General features: G+C 40.5%; 1 pseudogene; it reads right to left on the bottom strand.

Annotated features, from left to right (window-relative positions):
• Nucleotides 1-383: 383 nt before the first annotated feature.
• On the bottom strand, nt 384-14664 carry LOC126492757 (eukaryotic translation initiation factor 4B-like; annotated as a pseudogene).
• Nucleotides 14665-20582: the final 5918 nt, after the last annotated feature.

Here is a 20582-nt window from a genome sequence, read left to right as displayed (position 1 = left end):
AATCAACAGGAAAAAGTTAGGACAGAATTATGCCCATATTCCCAAATATTGTTTGTAAATGTTTGTTTACATTTATGCTTTAGAGATTTGTATTGATATGGATCTTGCTTTTTTGATACAAATTTAAGGTCAATTTTGTTATATGTATATGCATTTCTGATCTTGATTAAGGTGTTGGGATTGTGTAGTTTATTTAAAAATGTAATGTATAATTGAAATATAGGTTAATAGTCAAGATTATAGTCATGTTAGTTAGATTTTCTAGATGTATAGAGATATTCAGTTAGTTATGTATTCTTCAAATCTTTCAGAGACCTTCAGAAAATGGCATTTTATTTATTTATTTATTTATTTATTTATTTATTTATTTATTTCCCAGGAGATGGTGAGTTTTATTTTTTTCTTGTCTGGATAGAGGTTTGATTTGCCCTTGAGTGTTCCGGGGTGGAGACTAGAAGAAAGCACAGCGTGTGGAGGTCTACTCAGTGTGGTCGTCTTCCTCAGTCTCATCGTCACCATCCACAGAGAGAGCTTGCTTGCAGAGCTGAACTTAGAGGCCGGGCTCTCCTCAGGTTTCTTTGGCTCAGGTGTAGATCTCGAGTCTTTATCGTTTTTGCCTTCTTTCCTATCCAACTCCTTCCAGTGGTCTCTGCTCCCTCCGTCTCCAGGACCGCGACTGGAGTTCCCAGTTTGGCCTCTTAAGATACTCACTCACCCCATCTACTCTGTTTTCATCTTTCCTTGATGGTCCGTCCTCAGAGGAATGAGCTGGAGCTATGTTCCCTCCACCACTTGTAGGGGACTGCTGCTCTGTGTCTGAGCTCTGAGATCTAGCAGGAGGGTTAGAGCTTTGGTTTACCCACGCATTCTCGTTTGGTGGAGGGGCTGGCATTACCTTTAGAGGCTGATCAGGTTTAGGAGGTTTGGAGGTTGGAGAGTGACAGTCTTCTTTATTGAGGGTTTCATTTTCTAGAGACTTCTCACTCTCTCTCCTTCATGTATTTCTACCAGATGTGGCTGAGGCCCCAGTCTGCGATGACTCACTTCCTGTCCTTGACAGTTCCCTTTCCTGAGTTTCTTCACTTCGCCAACTTGGGTGTCTCTCCTGCGGCTGGCGGTCTAGTTTTGGCTCATCCAGCTGCCGCTGCAACTTCTCCTGCTCCTTCTGCAGCTGCTCTTCTACTTCTCTTTCTCTAGCAGCTGTGTCAACAGGTTTTGCCCCTCCAAATATAGAAGCTGCTCGGCTGGACTGGGAGGTGCTAGCAGAGGAATCATCTTCCTTAGGAGTGCTCCGAGGCTTTAGATTCAGTTTGGGTCTTTGGGGGGGAGGGGACCTCTGTCATCACGCCTATAATCGTCCCGAGAGTAATCATCCCTGGAGCTCCATGACCGGTCACCCCTTCTGTCCTATCGGTCTTCATAGTGATCTCCACCTCCTCTGTAGTCATCATCCCTACGGTACCCACTGCCAAATGCTCTTCTGCCACTGCCTATTCTGGAGTCATAGCCTAGGTCATAGTCTCTGCTGCCTCGGTCGTCATAGCGATCCCGGCCCCCATAGCGACCCATATCTCGACGTGGGCCGTCCTGATACCCATTCCGGATCTCGATACCGGTCTGAATCTTAACGATCTCGATACTTGTCTCCAAATCTATCGTCGCCCCTTCTAGGTGGGTAGTCATCAAAGCTGTCTGCGGCAGGACGGGCCCTCCAGTCACTCTCTGTTTTGTCAGAATCCCAATTTCTGTCTCGACCAAAAGAACGACCATCCCAGTCTTTATCCTGTGCTTGATCAGCAACATCCACTCGAATTCTCCGGTTATCCTAGAGACTCTTCATTGAGACTCAGAGCACTGAGCAGAGAATCCAGGTCCTCAAATTCTGCATAGCCAAAGCCTTTTAACCTGTCTGGATTGCTGGGTTCACGTGGTAAGCATAGAGCGCTGATATTTAGTCCTCGAAAGAACTCCTTAATGGAGTCTTCTGTCACATCATAGGGCAGGTTTCCTAGGAAAGCAGTGTAGGGTGGTGATTTGGGAAGACGGTTCCGGTCGATATTGGGTTCCCAAGCAGCCCGTGGAGCAGTGGGAAGGATGGAACGGTCAATTGGAGGTGCCCTATACACATCGTCATGGTTACTATGCCAAGTTGTTGACACGTCTCCTTCCAGGTCATCTGTTTCATCAGCCCAGCTGACTGGTTTGGGGACATAGGTGCTTCCTCCACCAGTACCCCCATCCTCAGCTAGAAAGTCTGTTAGGGAGATGGTCTTCCCCTTCTTATTCTTCTTTTTGCTGAGACCGCCATGTTGGGAGAGGGAGAGAGAACGCAAAGGCAGAAAATGGCATTTAAATGTTTTAAAATTTTTGGGACTTTTCATGACAGTGAGACACATTTGCTCCTGGCAGCACCAGCTATTCCAATAGGAAGATGGGCATCAAAGAGACTCCTTATGGAGTTGAATAAACATTTGGGCAAGAAACTACTCTTGCCTGGACTGCTTCATGGTATGTTGTAAAAACTGAACATGCAGCATCCATAGAGAAATGACTGCTAAACGTGCTAAAGGTGAGATGATCCTTTGGGGTTCCTCCTTCATGAAAAAGTCTGCTATATATTATTATGGGCCTGTAGCAGAAGAACTTTGGGTGACTGTCCAGAGAGCAAGATGTCTCTGTCAATTCTAGAGTTTTGGTTGGAAGTTGTTTATAATGCACTTCCAGTTTACATAGGTAATATTATATCCTTCTGGAGTCGTTGATGGAGTTGAAGAATTTATAGTTAAAAGATAAAGTAGATAGCAATATTGTAACTATAATTCTTGCTTGATACCTGTTTTGTTATATGTAATTTTACTATGTTAAAGCGTTTCTTTTTGTTTAAACAGAAAAGGGGAAATGGTGGAGGAGGTTCTTCTGTTCACATGTTGCTTTCATTGGTTAATGAATAAAGAAACTGCCTTGACCTTTTGATAGGACAGAACTTACGTAGGCAGGAAAAACAGAACTGGAGGCTGGGAGGAAGAATGCAGAGTCAGAGAGAAGCCATGGATTCTCTGCCTGAGACAGATGCTGGTTAGAATCTTTCCTGGTAAGCCACTGCCACATCGTGATATACAGATTAATAGAAATGGGTTAAATCAAGATGTGAGAGTTAGCCAATGAGAGGCTAGAACTAATGGGCCAAGCAGTGATCTAATTAATACAATTTCTGTGTGGTTATTTTGGGTATAAGCTATCTGGGTGGCCGGGACAAACAAGCAGGCCCTCTCCTTGCAACACTTTATTCCTTGGAGGCCTGCTTTTTTTTTTTTTTTTTTTTTAAGGGAAATGAAGGACAAGCTGATCAGGGGAGAGGAGAGGTTTGGGAGGAACTGAAGACAAGGAAAAAGAGAGAAAACTGAGATCCAAATGTAATGTATGAGAGAAGAATAAAAGTTAAAAAAAAGGAAAAGGCTCTGGAAGGGAGTTAAATAAAGAGAAAAAATTCTTAGAACATGCTAATGAACCACGATTTATTTAATAGCTTAAACAGATAATATTTCAACTGTAAAGCAGTTTCTAAAGATCTTGATGCTGTTATCATGACCAGCTGACTGGGAATAAACATGATCAGACTACTCTGAGCGATCAGTCGCCATAGCCTTAGCTTAGCTCAAACTTACAGGTGAAAATTCTTCCTAGGAGAATTACTTTAGCTCCCAATCTCTTCTCAGGGAAAAAAGAATTATACAACACATAAATGACCAAGGACTCCTGGGAGTGGTTAGATTCTATCTAACAGCTCAAGCAGACTTTTTTACTCTGGAGTTCAGTGAGGATGAAGATGACAGAGCTAGCTTTGATCAACTGCACCACCGAGTTAAGTGAGAGAGGATAAAAAATAAAATAAAATAAAAAACTTCCCAGAACCTGCCTTTTCCTGGGGTGAAGGATATCCAGTTGTTCAAGTCTCCTACAGAATGATGATTTGCTAGCTGTCCCAAGCCTTGCTTTTCTGAGGTCGATAAATCCTATATGTGCTACCCAGCGGACTGTGAGCAAGACTAATGAGAAAGACAGTGAGGGACTATCATACTTGTAAGGCAGGGAGATTGTCTGTAAAGACTAATACTAGAAGGTGCTCCCCTTGGTATGCCAGTACTAACAGAGAAAAATTGCAGAAAATGGGAACTTAGAGAAATTCTTTCTAAAGAAAAAAAATGCCTTGAAACTGACCCTAAGTTAAGTTGAATAAGTAATTTAAAATAAGCTAAATATCCTGACATAACATCAACAGTGACTAAGGAAGACATATCAATGGCATCACCCAGTTCCAGAAATGGATCTACACAGAGTCTTTCCAAGCTTTACTTTTCAAGTCTCTATATGTCAGAGACTCAAATTACACTTCCTTAACTCATTTTAAATGTAGGCCACAGCTTGAGTTTGATGAGTTTAGTAGTAGACCTGGAAAATCTGATGCATGGAGTTTTTGCATCTACATTTTGATCTACCTTTTTAAGGTTCTCAAAAGTTCTAGGGTTCCAGTAGTACATGGATATCTCTTGCCTTAAGACAGCTCTCCTTCAACCCATCTGTGAGTTTAGTTGTGGTCTGAAGTCTCTTGTTGGTCATAATATCAAACCCAGAAAGTCACATTATTGACTCCATAAACCAGAGCCCTCATAAGTCACTTTGATGTAGCTGAACCCACCACCCAGAACTTCAGATAGCAGGAGGAAAGCTGGTAAGTGTCTTGAAAGGAGGGCGGCTTGACTCGAGTTGGATGAGAGCTACTGGCAAGCTAGAAACTGTAAGTCTTTAGTCACAAAAACTAGTACATTTTTTAAAAATTGTCTCACAGACTGATTTGTGAAAGGGAGGCAGTTATCCAAAAGGCCAGAATCAATGTAAAATCAATAACAATAACCAATGAAAGGTCACTTAAGCATCAGGGATAGATCTTTCTTTAATCTGTGAGAGTTGTGATGACAAATTCAGCTTTCTTAAAAAAAAAGGAAAATAATGTTTCTGAATGATGTGCAGTTTCATGGTGTGCACAGCCTATCAGCCACAATGTTCTTAGTTGCAAGTAATATGGACATCAAGTTTAAATCAGTTCAACAATAGAGGGGTTTTGCAATCCCAATCCACACATGCCAACTACTGTTCCTCCAGTGTAGGATGCAAACTCCAGGTTTTCACTAGATTAGGTGGAAGTTGTCAAGTTAGTCCTATTGGCGGTGGACTTTTGATAATGCACTAAAGGTCATGGCTAGGGTTGTTTACCCAGATGTTTTGGTTAAATAGAGTAAGACTCTTGAAGTTCAGTGTAGACTCAGTTCTCATATTGTCTCAGGTGCTACCAAATGCATGCTATCAGTACCATGAGTCATTTCTGAAATATCATCCAGGATTGGGGCTTTGTTGGACCCCTTATACCTGTGCTGTTTGTTAGCACTAGATGGCATGGGAGTCCCTGTCCACTGGGGTGTGAAGAAAGGGTAATCTCATGAAGGGCCAAAGAGACCTGTGCCATTGTGTGATCTCAGTCACTGTTGAACTGCACCACAGTGGGCAGGATTCATTGGAGCATCTCCAAAACATTTGACCAGGTAATATTAAGATGAAAATGATTTTTGAATGCTTTCATTATATATTTTTGAAAGAAATGCTGTAAATGATAATTTAAAAAGTTGTTTAAATAAATATATAAAATTTTCACTAACTACTTAGACACTCATTAAATCCCATGTGGAAAGATTTGTCCCTGGTCTTTGAGTTTCTTTCTTTCTGTAGATTCTTGGAAGTTAATATTGAGGCACTTAGGAACAGGAAAAGCTGTGTGCCAGTCACTCCAGGGCTAGAATTGTCTGTGATGAGAGTAAATGCCACAGAAAGCAATTGGAACCAATGCTGTAACTTGGGGTATTTTTCCTCCCTCTTTACCCCTTTTGCCATTTCTCTCACACACTTATTTTGTCTCTTTCTCTATTCTCTCTTTTATCTTTCCTTTGTTATTCTTTCCCCTCATCCTTTTCCCCCTTCTTCCTTCACCTTGTGTCAATCAGTTTGCTAGCATACTGAAATTTATGCTCCTTGCTATGTATCTTTATTTTGTACCTCCAAATTACTGAGGAACACAAGGAGGTATTTTTCATTGGGTGGATAACTTAAAAATTGGGACAGATGATGTTTGTAGAAATGCAAATCACAACAACTCCAAGATTTCATCTTACACCTGTAAGAATGTCCAAGATTAAAAACATTGATGACAACTTATGCTGGAGTGGTTGCGGGGAAAAGGGAACAGTTCTGCATTGCTGGTGAGAGTGCAAGTTGGTATTGTCCCTTTGGATGTCAGTGTGGCGATTTCTCAGAAAATTAGGAAACAGCTTATTTCAAGACCCAGAAACACCACTTTTGGGTATATATTCAAAGGATGTTCAATCGTGCCACAACGACATGCACTCAACTATGTTCATAGCAGCTTTGTTTGTCATAGCCAGAACCTGGAAACAACCTAAATGCCCCTCGACTGAAGAAAATGTGGTACAAATGGATGGAGTTAGAAAATGGAGTGAGGTAACCCAGACACAGAAAGACAATTATCACATGTACTCACTCATAAGTAGTTTTTAAACATAAAGCAAAGAAAGCCAGCCCACAAATCACAATCCCAGAAAACCTAGACAACAATGAGGACCCTAAGAGGACATACATAGATCTAATCTAAATGAAAAGTATAAAAAGACAAGATCTGAGTAAATTGGGAGCATTTGGATATTGGGAGAGGGTTGAAGATGAGGGGAGAGCCAGGAAGGGGAGCAAAGAAAAATGTAGAGCTCAATAAAAATCAGTTTAAAAAAAGAAAGCAAACTCCCATGGGTAAAGTCTATCATTTCCTTTGTAGATAATCTGAACTGTATGCATAGTTCAGTAGTACAATAGTTTCAAAGCATGCAGTAGGTCATGAATCTGACTCTCAGACCTGCTAAAAGTACAACTCCATCATAAAAACATTGACATAAAAGAATATAACCAGAAGAAAAGTTCCCATGAACTATTTGTGAAAATAACCAGTTGCATTTTATTTCAACCCGTGTCCATTCTGTCACCTACTGTGTCCATTTCACCTACACTAAAACCTGTTCAAGGCCATAGTCTGCACTACATTGCATTTCTCAGAGACACTACTTTATAAGCCAAATAAATGCTACTCAACATTACATGCTACACAACTCAAGTTTACTTTCTGTTAACAGTCTTCAATTAAAAACAGCAATACCAAGTAAATTTGTGGGTGTATTAATACTTACATCTGCACCATACCCTCAATTGTGTAATTCATTTATTAGGTTTTATGTGAAATTGTTAAACTAGAAAATTAAAAGTCAAAGTGAATGCTCTATAAGAACAGTCATTAACTGGGTGTTTAATGGAAAGTTACTACAGGGTTACTTCTGTAGTTGTCTGGTTTCTCTGGAAGAAGTCCCTCGGATGGCGTCACCACTGGTCAACATGGAACTCAGGACACTTTGCATTTTATATCTGATATCCTGCCTCGGTTTTTTTCTTCACTTCTACATTACTGAAACTACAACCTAAATTAAGATACTCACAGATAAACTTTGATTTTGGTTAAGTATTGTAAGAACCGAGCAGGAAGTTCACACTTAACTGAATCAGGATAATAACTGCATATATAATTTACGTTATAATTTGCTTAGCTAGCTAAGTAAAATGTTTTCTAATGGCCAACAGCCTAAGTAAGTATTTAAAGATTTTATTCTCAGGAAACAAAAACAAACAAACAACTATAAGAAAAGATGCCTTATTTATCATATTTTAAAAAAGTAAAAGGCTAGACCAATAGCTCAGTGTTTGACTGCATACTGCTGTTGCTGATGACTTGGGTATCCACTCACATAAAGCAGCTCACAGCTGTCTGTGACTCCAAGTCCAGCAAATCCAATGACCTTTTCTGGTCTTCCTGTCACTGAATTCATGTGTACATACCATATGGAGACAGACACACAAATTCATGACTGATCCAGCCTGAGACCCATGCCATGAGAGTGATCCCACCCCTGACAATGCCTCAAATGCCAGGACTCAGAGGCCAGATGGCACAGAGACCTAGGATGAACTAAACATGACTGGGAAAAAGGTCAGTATAATTATGCCTAATGATAGTCTGCTTTACCTTCAGATTGCTGCCTAACTCGAGTCAACAAAAAGAATTCACCCAGCAACTGTTAAAAACAGATGTAGGAACTCACAGTCAAACATTAGGACCAGCTCAGGGAACCAATCTGGACTGCTCTTCAGTCTCAAGAGGGTGGGGGAATGGAGTGGGGGGAGGGGGAGAGGAGTGGGGAGAAGGAGAGGGGAGTGGGGAGAAGGGGAGGTGAGTGGAGGGAGGGGACGATGTGTGGGAGGAGGGGGAGGGAAATGGGAAATGGGGAGGAGGCAGAATTTTTCAACAACTAAAAAAATAAACAAACAAAAAAAGAGAAAAAAATAAGAAGAAAGGGAAGGATTGTAGGAGATAGAGGGGTCAAGGACATCACAAGAAAACCCACAGGCTCTACTAACCTGGGTTCATCGGAGCTTATAGTAACTGGAACAAGGGAGCCTTCGTTGGACTGACCAAGGCATGCTGCATGTAACTTTGTCTTCTTGCAGGACTCCCAGCAGTGGAACAGAGGCTGTCTCTGATTCTTTTACTGATTTTAGGGGCTTTTTTCCTTTGACTGAGTTGCCTTGCCCAGCCGGAATCAAAGGCAAGGTGCTTAGTCCTCCTACAACTTGTTATTTCATGTTTTGTTGTTGTCCATGGGAGGCATTGACCTTTTCAGAATAGAAATTGCAGAGGAGTGAATGTGGGGTGGGGGTGGGGCAAAGGGAAGGTGGGGTGGGACTGGGAGGAAGGAAGGGAGGAAAATGTGACCAGGATGTTAAATAAATTAATTAAAAGTAACTTTGAACAGTGGAAACAAAAATAAACAATTGAGCATTGTCTATACATTTTGTGTTACTGCCAGAAAGTTTAATATGGAAAGATTTAGATAGAGGGTGTGTGTGTGTGGTTGTATGTAGTGTGTGTGGTGTTTGTGGTGTTTGTGGTGTATGTGGTGTATGTGGTGTATGTGGTGTGTGTGGTATATGTGGTATGTGTGCTGTGTGTAGTGTCTGTGTGTGTGTGTATGTGGTGTGTGTAGTGTATGTGGTGTGTGTGTAACAACAAAAATGTTAGAGATACTATTTTCTCTAAAATGAAAGTAAAGCAGCAGTTGTGGTCCAGGTGTGGGATGATTGATTTTAAACCTGAAGCTGAAAGGAAAGAATTCTCTGGGAGATTTTCTTGATGGGCCAAGTTGACATCTAAACTCCACTAGAAAAATAAGTGACCTCACATAGTCCATTGTCTTCAGCAAATGCTACTGTGAGGACAGTAGGAGCAAATTTACACATTTGAACCCAGCAGCCCCAAGTCAGAGAACAAATTGAAAAAACTGCAAGTGTGTTACTTATGAGCTCCTGTTGCCCCCCCCCCCCGTGAAATGCTGGCAGAATGCCACCTTTGCTCCAGTACTTTTAGATAATGCTGAGCACAGATTGACAGTCAAGATAGTGAACTCAGGTGAACGCTTCTTTCAAGGCTGCAACTTCAGTGGAAACCTCTTCTAGTTTTCAAGTTACCATCAGTGTATTTCTCTCTGTGTCTGTAGTAATAGGAGCGGCGGGGCTGCGTCCCCAGCACCCCGGCCTTCTGCTAGCCCATGCCCCGAAATAACAACACACAAACTGTATTCATTTAAACACTGCTTGGCCCATTTCTATCTAGCCTCTTCTATGCTAATTCTTGCACCTGGACTAGCCCATTTCTAATAATGTGTGTAAGCACCCCAAGGTGCGCTTACCGGGGAAGATTCTAGCCTCCGTCCATCCTGGGTTGGAGCTACCTGGGAGAGCAGAGCCTGGCGTCTCTGCTCCAGAGCAGAGCAGTCGAGTCTGAGCTCACTTCCTCTTCCTCCCAGCATTCTATTCTGTTTACTCCTCCCACCTATGTTTTTACCTATCAGGGCCAAGGAGTTTCTTTATTGCTTAACCAATGAAATTAACAGATTGATATATGACACTCCCACATCACTTCCCCTTTTTCTTTTTAAACAAAAAAAGAAGGCTTTAACTTTAACGGAGTAAAATTACATATAACAAAACAGTTATCAAGTAAAACTTACAATAATCTTTATCATAACTAAGGAAAACTATAACTATAACTAACTATTCTTAACTCCATCAAAGACTCCAGAAAGATACAATATTACCTAGGCAAACAAGAAAATAGCAACTTTCAAACTCTAGAAATGACAGAGACATCTCGCTGCCTGAACAGTCACCCAAAGTTCCTCTGTACCGTTGGGACATCCATCTTCGGCCTACAGGCCCATAGTTTCCAGCAGACATTTCCACAAAGCAGGAAATTTCAAAGACAGTCACTATCTGCTTGTCCTGAAGAATGTCTTGCAGACTCTTATGAATCAGGAACCCCAAAAGGTCATCTCTCCTTTAGGCAAGTTCAGCAGTCCTCTCTCTGTGAGTTCTTTGTGTCCAGTTTATGCAACAGTCCAGGCAAGAGCAGTTTCTTGCCCAAATGGCTATCAAACTCCATAAGGATCCTCTTCGATGCCCATCTTCTTCCTGAAGTAGATTGGTGCTGCCAGGAGCAGAGTGTCTCATTGTCATGAGAAACCCTAAGTTATTAAAACATTTAAAATGCCATATTCTATAATCTTTGAAAGATATGAAGAATGCCTATCTAAAATATATCCATGCACATCTAGAAAATCTAACATGACTACAAGCTTAATTATTATTAAAGATTATTTATTAACAACCTATATACATTACATTTTTAAATGAACTACACAATCACGATACCTTAATCAAGATCAGAAACACACACACACACACACACACACACATATATATATAACAAAATTGACCTTAAATTTAAATCACTAAAGCAAAATCTATATCAATGTAAATTATTCATACCTATATCATCTCCCCCTTTAAATGTAAAAGAACATTTATAAACAATATTTGGGAATATGGGCGCAGTTTTTTCTCTCCAAATAATTTTCTTAGGTCAAAGGTTAATTTGGGAATTTTACCATCATTTGGTTTCACAGGAGCCCCTAAGAAGAATGTTGCCCCCATGTCAGCTTGAAGCAATCTTAGAGGACGACATCCCCTCTCCCAACAGAGTTTGCCCTCAGGGTTAGGGACATCTTTTAGTGGTTGGTTTGGGGTTGAGGGGATGGGGAGATGTTTTATGGAATTAGGGGTATATTATAAAAAAAAGAGGGGGATTAACTGGTTTGATGGGATGATTGGTATTTGTGAGTTACTGTTTTTAGAAAATTGTATTGGTACTGTTTCCTGTATATTGATATATTGAATGTGAGTGTTCCTACCTCTATTTTTGTATAAGAGTATGCTTATAACTTTGTCTATATTGTGTTGATACATCTACCATATCACAATGTATATGTCTATCTCTGATACTATTTATGTAATAATATTGTTTACATTTGATATGTAATGACATTGTTTACAGGTGAAGATCATTGTCTTCATATATTGCACAGTTGTTTATTCTCTTAGTCTTCAAGCTAGATAGATATTGAGAATTATATGTTTGTCATGTTTATTTTTAGGTTAATCAGGTCTTCTAGATACATAGAGATTATATTTAGTATAGATAGTATAATCTTCAGCCTCTTTAAAGAGCTGTAGAAAATTGCCTTTAAGCTAACCTAGAATTCTGCGCCAACGAGACACAATTACTCCTGGCAATGCCACTCTACTCCCGAGAGAACGTTGAGCACCAAAGACACTCCACTGGGAGCTTGTCTTCTTGGCAGAACTGGCCTTTGGGTTAAGAAAAGCCCATACCTCAACTACTGACAAAGATATAAAACAGGATTCTCTTATCTTGCCAAGACAGGGTAGGATAATTCTAAGAAAGTTCCTTGCATTTGATAATGGTATGTCAGTTATGTTAGGCCTTAGCCAAAGTTGGTTGACTCAACATTGCGAACGAGAATTTGCTCAGGTAGTCAGTTGGGTCTCTGTCATTTGTTGCACATTTTGGATATCTCTTATTTGTTAAGTAATATTTATTCCCTTCTCAGATCTTTGATGGAGTTGAAGATTATATAATTGTAGTACTCTCTACATTATTTAGACTCCTTGAGATAGGATGTTTAGCAAAACTTTTGTTCTCTATAGTGTTTGTTATATTTATTATTTGTTATTATTGTTTATAGTTGTAATTGGTTTAGTTCTGTCTTATTTAGACAAAAGGGGGAGATGTAGGGTTAGGCCCGCCCCTACAGGGGCAGACTCGCCTCTGGCGAATGTTTACTGATAAATTGCACACGCAGAAGCCTGCACTTTCCTTCCTGTTTCCTGTGCTCCGCGGGAACCTTGGTTTCATGAGTCTGGTTTTTCCATTAAAGTTGTGAAAATATTTATTACAATTTGTCTTCATTAATCTAAGCCACCACATGTGTCTGTCTGTCTGTCTCCTGTGTGTATGCGCATTTCTATGAGTATGGGTCTGCATATGTGCATGCATTTCTGTGTTTGTCTATCTATGTGTGTCTGTGAGTGTGTCTCTCTGTATGTCTGTGTCTGTGTGCCTATCTGTAAGTATGCATCTGGATGTGTGTGCTGGCATTTCTGTGTGTGCCTATGCGTGTGTGGGCTGTGTGTATCTGTATATGTGTATTGTTGAAATAGGAGTGGTGGGACTGCGTCCCCAGCACCCAGGCCGCCTGCTAGCTTATGCCTGAAATAACAACACACAAACTGTATTCATTTAAACACTGCTTGGCCCATTTCTATCTAGCCTCTTCTCAGCTAACTCTCGCACCTGGACTAGTCCATTTCTAGTAATGTGTGTAAGCACCCCAAGGTGCGCTTACTGGGGAAGATTCTAGCCTCCGTCCATCCTGGGTCGGAGCTGCCTGGGAGAGCGGAGCCTGGCGTCTCTGCTCCAGAGAGCAGAGCTGTCAAGTCTCTCCGGGAGCAGAGCAGAGTCTGACCTCACTTCCTCTTCCTCCCAGCCTCCTATTCTGTTTACTCCTCCCACCTATGTTTTTACCTATCAGGGCCAAGGAGTTTCTTTATTGCTTAACCAATGAAATCAACATATTGATATATGACACTCCCACATCAGTGTATGTCTGTTTCTATTTGTGTATGCATGTTTGTGTCAGTGCCTTGTGTGAATGTGTGTGTCCATGTGTGCATGTGTATGAGTGTATGTGAATGTGTATGAGTGCATATATATATGTGTGTGTGTGTGTATGTGTGTGAATGTGTGTGTTTCTGTGAATGTGTGTGTGTGTGTGTGTGTAAAGGTGATGATAATTTAAGAAATCATAAAATTTTCTTCTCAAAAATAAAAATAGAACATTTAAAGTGCTATTAAAATTAAGAAGTGTTATTGTCACTGGTTAGATAAATTCTGCCTATGATATTAAGTATGGTGTCAGAGTTCTCAAATACTGTCTCCAAGCTCAGGAAAGGGTAGTTAATATGGAAAGAACCTAACTTCTTTATGTTCAGGAATACGTGAGTAATCCTCTTTGGTGAAAATTTCCATCAGCTGTGTTTGACTAGAGTGTTATCTTAAATGGTTGAGCTGGCAGTCTGATTTATGCAGGCATGTACGGTGCCAAGAAGTAGAATTACAGCTCCACCTCAGAAGGAACAAAAAGTATCACTCTGCGACATTTTGCTCTTAGGTTCTCACAAACACTCCTTTTCCATACATGATAGGTTTCCACTGCTGGGGAGGTGGATTGTTTTCCCCTAAACCCTGAAACAGGTTCGTATGTGTTCTAGTTATCTACAACTTAGGAAGGTTCTCCAGGAGCTGAGATTATAAATAACATTCAAGGAGCATCTTGGTTAGCAGAGGTAGACAGAGAAATCAATGATTAATACCTCTTTGAGACAGTTAAATACTCCACCCTGTGGCAACATATTATGTGTTTGTGCCAGTGCATGGGAATCTGGAGATGGCAAGATGTGAGATGTGTTGTTGAAAACACTCACCCTAGTGTACCTCCCTGGACTTTAAATCTTGGGTTCCCAAAACATTGGTGCAAATGAGTAAGCTATGTTCTAGTCAGGAATTAGATAACAAAATACATAATGAAAGAACAAATAATGAAGATTTTAAAAGAAAGTCTAGTGAAATCCATGAATAACGTAAAGTTGAGAGGTGGCATCAATGGAAAGGGCAGATGTAGCAGCTGAAGGTGTTCAAAGGAAAAGTGACGTTGGAGCACTGGGAGAAGCATGCAGCTGGAGGGAGCAGAGGGCACTGTGGTAGTACTGTGAGTGATTTCACTTTTTGGAAACAATTTAAAAATATTTTCTGTTACTTGGTGTTACTTTAATCTGCAGTTACTCTTTTAAAAAGTATGACAATGACTTTCCTTACACTCCATGCTTGATGGGGAAGCTCAGCCAATCACATTCTGTCTTCGGGGTGTGTTCCCCTAAGGGCAAGGAATACAGATAAATCTTGCGGGTGCGCTCCCCACTTCCTCTTTGGCTTCCTGCGCTCCTGGCTTTTGCGGGATCTTTGGTCATGTAACTTTTCCCTCAATTATTAAAATCTTTTGAATTGAGCTGGTCTGGTTATTTATCAATTGATCACACCCATAACATGCTATATTTGCATGTTTTCTCTAAATTCTACTTTTAGTTAATTAACTATTTAATTTTTGAGACACACTCTCAAAGTTGAAAGTGTATAGAACTTTATTTTACCCAACGATAACCTGGAACTTCTGATAGTCATGCCTGCACTTCCACAGTGCAATACCAGGTCCTGTTCATGGGAATTGAGGGCTTTCTACAAGCTAGGAAAACACTCTACTACCCAAGTTATATCCTCTGTACTCAGTTACTCTCATTTTCTAAACTTGATAGTTTTAAGGTGTTTTAAGAAGGTATATTTTTCTTATATGCTCGTTTGATACTCTGAGTCTTATGAATGTGAAATACTAAGTCTTCAATTTAATTCTTTGTCTTTCATAGTAAAACTGATTTTTTAATTAATTAATTAATTTTTTAAATTTATTTATTTCTTTATTAATTAATTAAAGATTTCTGTCTCTTCCCCACCGCCGCCTCCCCTTTCCCACCCCCTCCCCCAAAGAAGTCCCCCTCCCTCGTCAGCCCAAAGAGCAATCAGGGTTCCCTGCCCTGTGGGAAGTCCAAGGACCACCCACCTCCATCCAGGTCTAGTAAGGTGAGCATCCAAACTGCCTAGGCTCCCACAAAACCAATAGGTGCAGTAGGATCAAAAACCCATTGCCATTGTTCTTGGGGTCTCAGTAGTCCTCATTGTCCGCTATGTTCAGCAAGACCGGTTTTAACCCAGGCTTTTTCAGACCCAGGCCAGCTGGCCTTGGTGAGTTCCCAATAGAACATCCCCATTGTCTCAGTGTGTGGGTGCCCCCCTCGCGGTCCTGAGTTTCTTGCTCGTGCTCTCTCTCCTTGTGCTCCTGATTTGGACCTTGAGATTTCAGTCCGGTGCTCCAATGTGGGTCTCTGTCTCTGTCTCCTTTCATCGCCTGATGAAGGTTAATATTCAGGAGGATGCCTATGGGTTTTTCTTTGGGTTCTCCTTCTTATTTAGCTTCTCTAAGAACCCGAATTATAGGATCAATGTCCTTTATTTATGGCTAGAAACCAAATATGAGTGAGTACATCCCATGTTCCTCTTTTTGGGTCTGGCTTACCTCACTCAGGATAGTGTTTTCTATTTCCATCCATTTGCCTGCAAACTTCAAGAAGTCCTTGTTTTTTACTGCTGAGTAGTACTCTAATATGTATATATTCCACACTTTCTTCATCCATTCTTCATTTGAAGGGCATGCTGAAAAAGCATCGACAAAATTCAATACCCCTTTATGATAAAGGTATTGGAGAGACTAGGGATACAAGGGTCATACCTAAATATAATAAAAGCTATTTACAGCAAGCCGACAGCTAACATTAAATTAAATGGAGAAAAACTCAAAGCCATCCCACTAAAATCAGGAACAAGACAAGGATGTCCACTCTCTCCATACTTCTTCAATATTGTGCTTGAAGTTCTAGCAATAGCAATAAGACAACATAAGGGGATCAAGGGGATTCGTATTGGAAAGGAAGAAGTTAAGCTTTTGTTATTTGCAGATGATATGATAGTATACATAAGCGACCCCAAAAACTCTACCAAAGAACTACAGCTGATAAACACCTTTAGTAATGTGGCAGGATACAAGATCAACTCCAAAAAATCAGTCGCCTTCCTATACACTAAGGATAAGGAAGCAGAGAGGGAAATCAGAGAAGTATCACCTTTCACGATAGCCACAAAGAGCATAAAATTAATTTATTTTTTATTGAAAATTTCCACCTCCTCCCATCTTCACACTTCTCTCCCCTCCCCCTACTCCCCCTCCCCTATCCCCTCCCTCTCCAGTCCAAGGAGCAGTCAGGGTTTTCTACCCTATGGGAAGTCCAAGGTCCTCCCTGCTCTCCCCAGGTCCAGGAAGGTGAGCATCCAAACAGACTAGGCTCCCACAAAGTCCATCCATGCAGTAGAATCAAAACCCAGTGCCATTGTCCTTGGCTTCTCAGTCAGCCTCCATCATCAGCCACATTCAGAGAGCTCGGTTTGATCACATGCTCCATCAGTTCCAGTCCAACTGGCCTTGGTGATCTCCTATTAGATCAGTTCCTCCATCTCAGTGGGTGGATGCACCCCTCGCGGTCCTGACTTTCTTGCTCATGTTCTCCCTCCTTTTGCTCTTCATATGGACCTTGGGAGCTCAGTCCAGTGCTCCAATGTGGGTCTCTGTCTCTATCTCCATCCATCGCCAGATGAAGGTTCTATGGTGATATGCAAAATATTCATCAGTGTGGCTATAGGATAAGGCCATTTCAGGCACCCTCTCCTCTGCTGCCCAAGGAACAAGCTGGGGACATCTCCTTGGACACCTGGGAACCCCTCCAGTGTCAAATCTCTTGCCAATCTTAAAATGGCTCCCTTAATTAAGATATCTACTTCCCTGCTCCTTCATCCACCCCTACTCTGTCCCAACCATCCCATTCTCTCAACCTCTCCCTATCCTCCCCTTCTCCCTGCTCTTTCCCCATCTCCCCTTCCCCCCACCCCACCCCGACCTCATGCTCCCAACTCCTGTCCTGCAATCTTGTCCACTTCCAATTTCCAGGAGGATAACTATATGTTATTCTTTGGGTTCACAGAAGTGACAGGCAGTTGTAACTCTCTCAAAGTAAGTTTTGGGAATCTGGATCCTCTTCAAAAGTAGAACTTACTCCTACCCATAAAGTCATCTCTCTAGCCTTGTAACTGATCTGGACAACTGTGATAGACAGTCGAAGTGCTTGGAAGAAATTTTCTCAGGAATCAGAAATTTCTGTGTGTGATCTAGAACACATAGCATGCCAAAAGCAACAACCTCAGCAAAATGAATCCTTCACAAATAACAATGTACAGAAGGCTGTCCCTTCCTTTCTAAAGAGGACTTAAGTATTTCTGTGTATTCAGAAAGTCTGTACACGATGGCAGTGCTGTGGCAATATATGTAAGGAGTCACGGGTTAATAACTAAAAAGAGAAATATAAACGGGAGTCATTCATAATCTGATGTATACAAATCTTTCCAGTAGACAATGAAAAATGAGAACCCAGGTTAAGTCAAGTACTCCAGAAGTTAACTTTAATGTAAGAACATAGGGGAAAGACAAAGAATGTCTAGCAAAGAAAAATATAGTCTGGGGACTTCAATGTGAATTTCAATAAATGTGCAAGCTAGTAATACAATACTGAGAAAGCAGAAGCCTATATTTGTATTTTCTAAACTACAAAAATCACTAAGACTGTCTGAAAGTACACTGCAACATTTTACCTAACAAATGTCTGTTGCTTCATTAAATCTGAGCTATTTTTTTATTTTTATAGGTAAAAGTAAAGGGAAAATAGCTAATATTTAATATACAGTAAAAATTAAATTATAACATATACTAAACACATAAGAAGTCAAGAATTGAAGTGATGACAGTGAAAACAGAAAAAAGGATTTAAAAACATTATCTTCAAAAACTTTGAAATGTAAGTGTAGTTGGTAACATCAACATATTATAAATCACAGAAAAGCAATGAAACCCAGATTCCTGAAAGTCTGGAAAACAAGACTGCTATACATATCAATCTAATAGTTATTCTGACAAGCTAACAAAAAGGAAAAACATGAAGAAATTTGAGTAAAAAGAAACATGTGGAAGGAGGTGTGACCACCATAATCATTTTCTAATCCCCCGTACAAAAATATGTTCATGTCTTTTATAACAATCTAGAAAGCGCTGTGGACCTCCACGGAGAAAGAAGATATGACTTTAGGAGAAGCCAAGTAAAGACTTCAGATATTTTGAACAGGCATCTCTACTGTCCTCAAAGTGTTACTGCCTGAAGCATGAGATAAAATAAAGAGATTTCATCATCCTTATGATCATCTTGCTTTGACACCTAATTTTATTTCTGGACACCAATTTTATATCATGTCACTCTTCTTACCCATGGCTTTCAGAACTCCCTTGACCAGTCTAGATCCACAAAGAGACATCCAGATTTTCCAACTCCTCCCATTGTTGGGTGCCCTCCAAAGATTGTTCCCTAGAAAAGATGGCTTAAGTCTGGCCTTCTTCCTACAAATGTCACTTCTCAAGGGCAGAAAAGATAGGTCTCAGAAAAGGGCTGGCCTTGAAGGAATGTAGACTTGACTTTGATCTTCAGAGCCCACATTATATAAAGGATGAGTATTTGGCACATATTCATAGTCCCAAAGCTGGGGAGGCAGTGATAGGAGGATTAGGATTGCTGAGTGTCCAGCAAGCCCAGCTGATCCAGAAAGATACTATTTCAGAGAATCAGGAGAAGAATTTCTAAAGAACAAGCTTATGGTTGTTTTGTAGCCACTATACATACTAGACGAAGACACACAGGAAGTCTCTCTCTCTCTCTCTCTCTCTCTCTCTCTCTCTCTCTCTCTCTCCTGTGTGTGTATATGTGAGAAAGAGACAGACAGACACACACGCACACACACGCGCACGCACACACACACAGAGAGAGAGAGAGAGAGAGAGAGAGAGAGAATTACTACATAAAAATCTAAAGTTACAGTGACTAACTCTGTAAGATTTTGGGACAAATTTTCTCATATTATAGATACTATTACTTGTATTTTCATAGCATCAATTCATTTAGGAAAAAATAATTAATTATGGAGCTGGAAAGGTATCTCAGCATTTAAGAGCCCTTAATCCTTTGCTATAAGATCTGAGTTCATTTTAACTCTTACATGGCAGGTTCACAGCCATCTTTGAATGCAATTCCTAGAGATTCAGCAGTGTCTTCTGAATTATGTTAGCATTACAAAGATATGCATGAAGGCAAACATCCATACATATAAAATAAAAATTAATGTAAATTATTAAGTTATCAATTGGTAGGCATTATGTCCACTTCTTACTATATGCATTAGAATTCTCCTTTGCATGATTGCATACACTAGAATTTGCCAAAGTACTGTGTCAAACTAGAAAATTCAAAGTATTTTCCCTATGAAAGAGTCAAGTTTTATGAAATATAAAATTACTTTATCTCTCCCTGCATTGGTTGGCCTAGAAAAATATTAGTTTCATATCATCTAATTGATTGTATATGTATATGTAACTTTAATGTACATGTGGCCATGAACCATTTTTCATCTAAAAGTTCAAAGATTCCTGAAACATGGCCTCATTAACTGCCCATTTGATCATATTTTTATCATCTCCTTTTATAATCTCTCTGATTTGTGCAGCTAGGTGACTTGAATAACTTTTCCAAGGTTAAGATCCAAGCTCTAAAGGCAATGGAGACAAGATAATGACTTCACTGCAGTTCCTGACCATGTCAAATCCTTCCATGGATGTTTATAAGGTCACTGTGCTCTTGTCTGATGGCTGAACTGCCCTCCCACAACGAAAAATGAATGTTTCAATTTATTTTATGACATTTTACAGTTTAGTCATGTGCACTTTTTATGATTCCACCATAACTTTGAAAGTTAGTGATCTAACTTTAAGCCAAAAGAAAATAATGAGTCTCGATGAGAACTTTCTGTGTTGTAGTTTTTGCTCAGGAAGTCAGCTCTATGTGATAATTCTTTTTTTTAATATAATTTTTTATTGAAAAAAAATTTTCCGCCTCCTCCCCGCCTCCCATTTCCATCCCCGTCTCCCTTTCCCCCCCTCCCTCTCCTCTCCCCCTCCCCCCACTCCTCTCCCCCTCCCTCTCCAGTCTGAAGGGCAGTCAGGGTTCCCTGCCCTGTGGAAAGTCCAAAGTCCTCCCCGCTCCATCCTGGTCTAGGAAGGTGAACATCCAAACTGGCTAGGCTCCCACAAAGCCAGAACATGAAGTAGGATCAAAACCCAGTGGCATTGTCCTTG

The sequence above is a fragment of the Alexandromys fortis genome, unplaced genomic scaffold, assembly GCF_014885135.2.
Source record: "Alexandromys fortis isolate MF-2015 unplaced genomic scaffold, M_Fortis_MF-2015_v1.1 scaffold_270, whole genome shotgun sequence".
NCBI classification, from domain to species: domain Eukaryota; kingdom Metazoa; phylum Chordata; class Mammalia; order Rodentia; family Cricetidae; genus Alexandromys; species Alexandromys fortis.
This window is presented reverse-complemented; position numbering and strand designations above follow the sequence as displayed.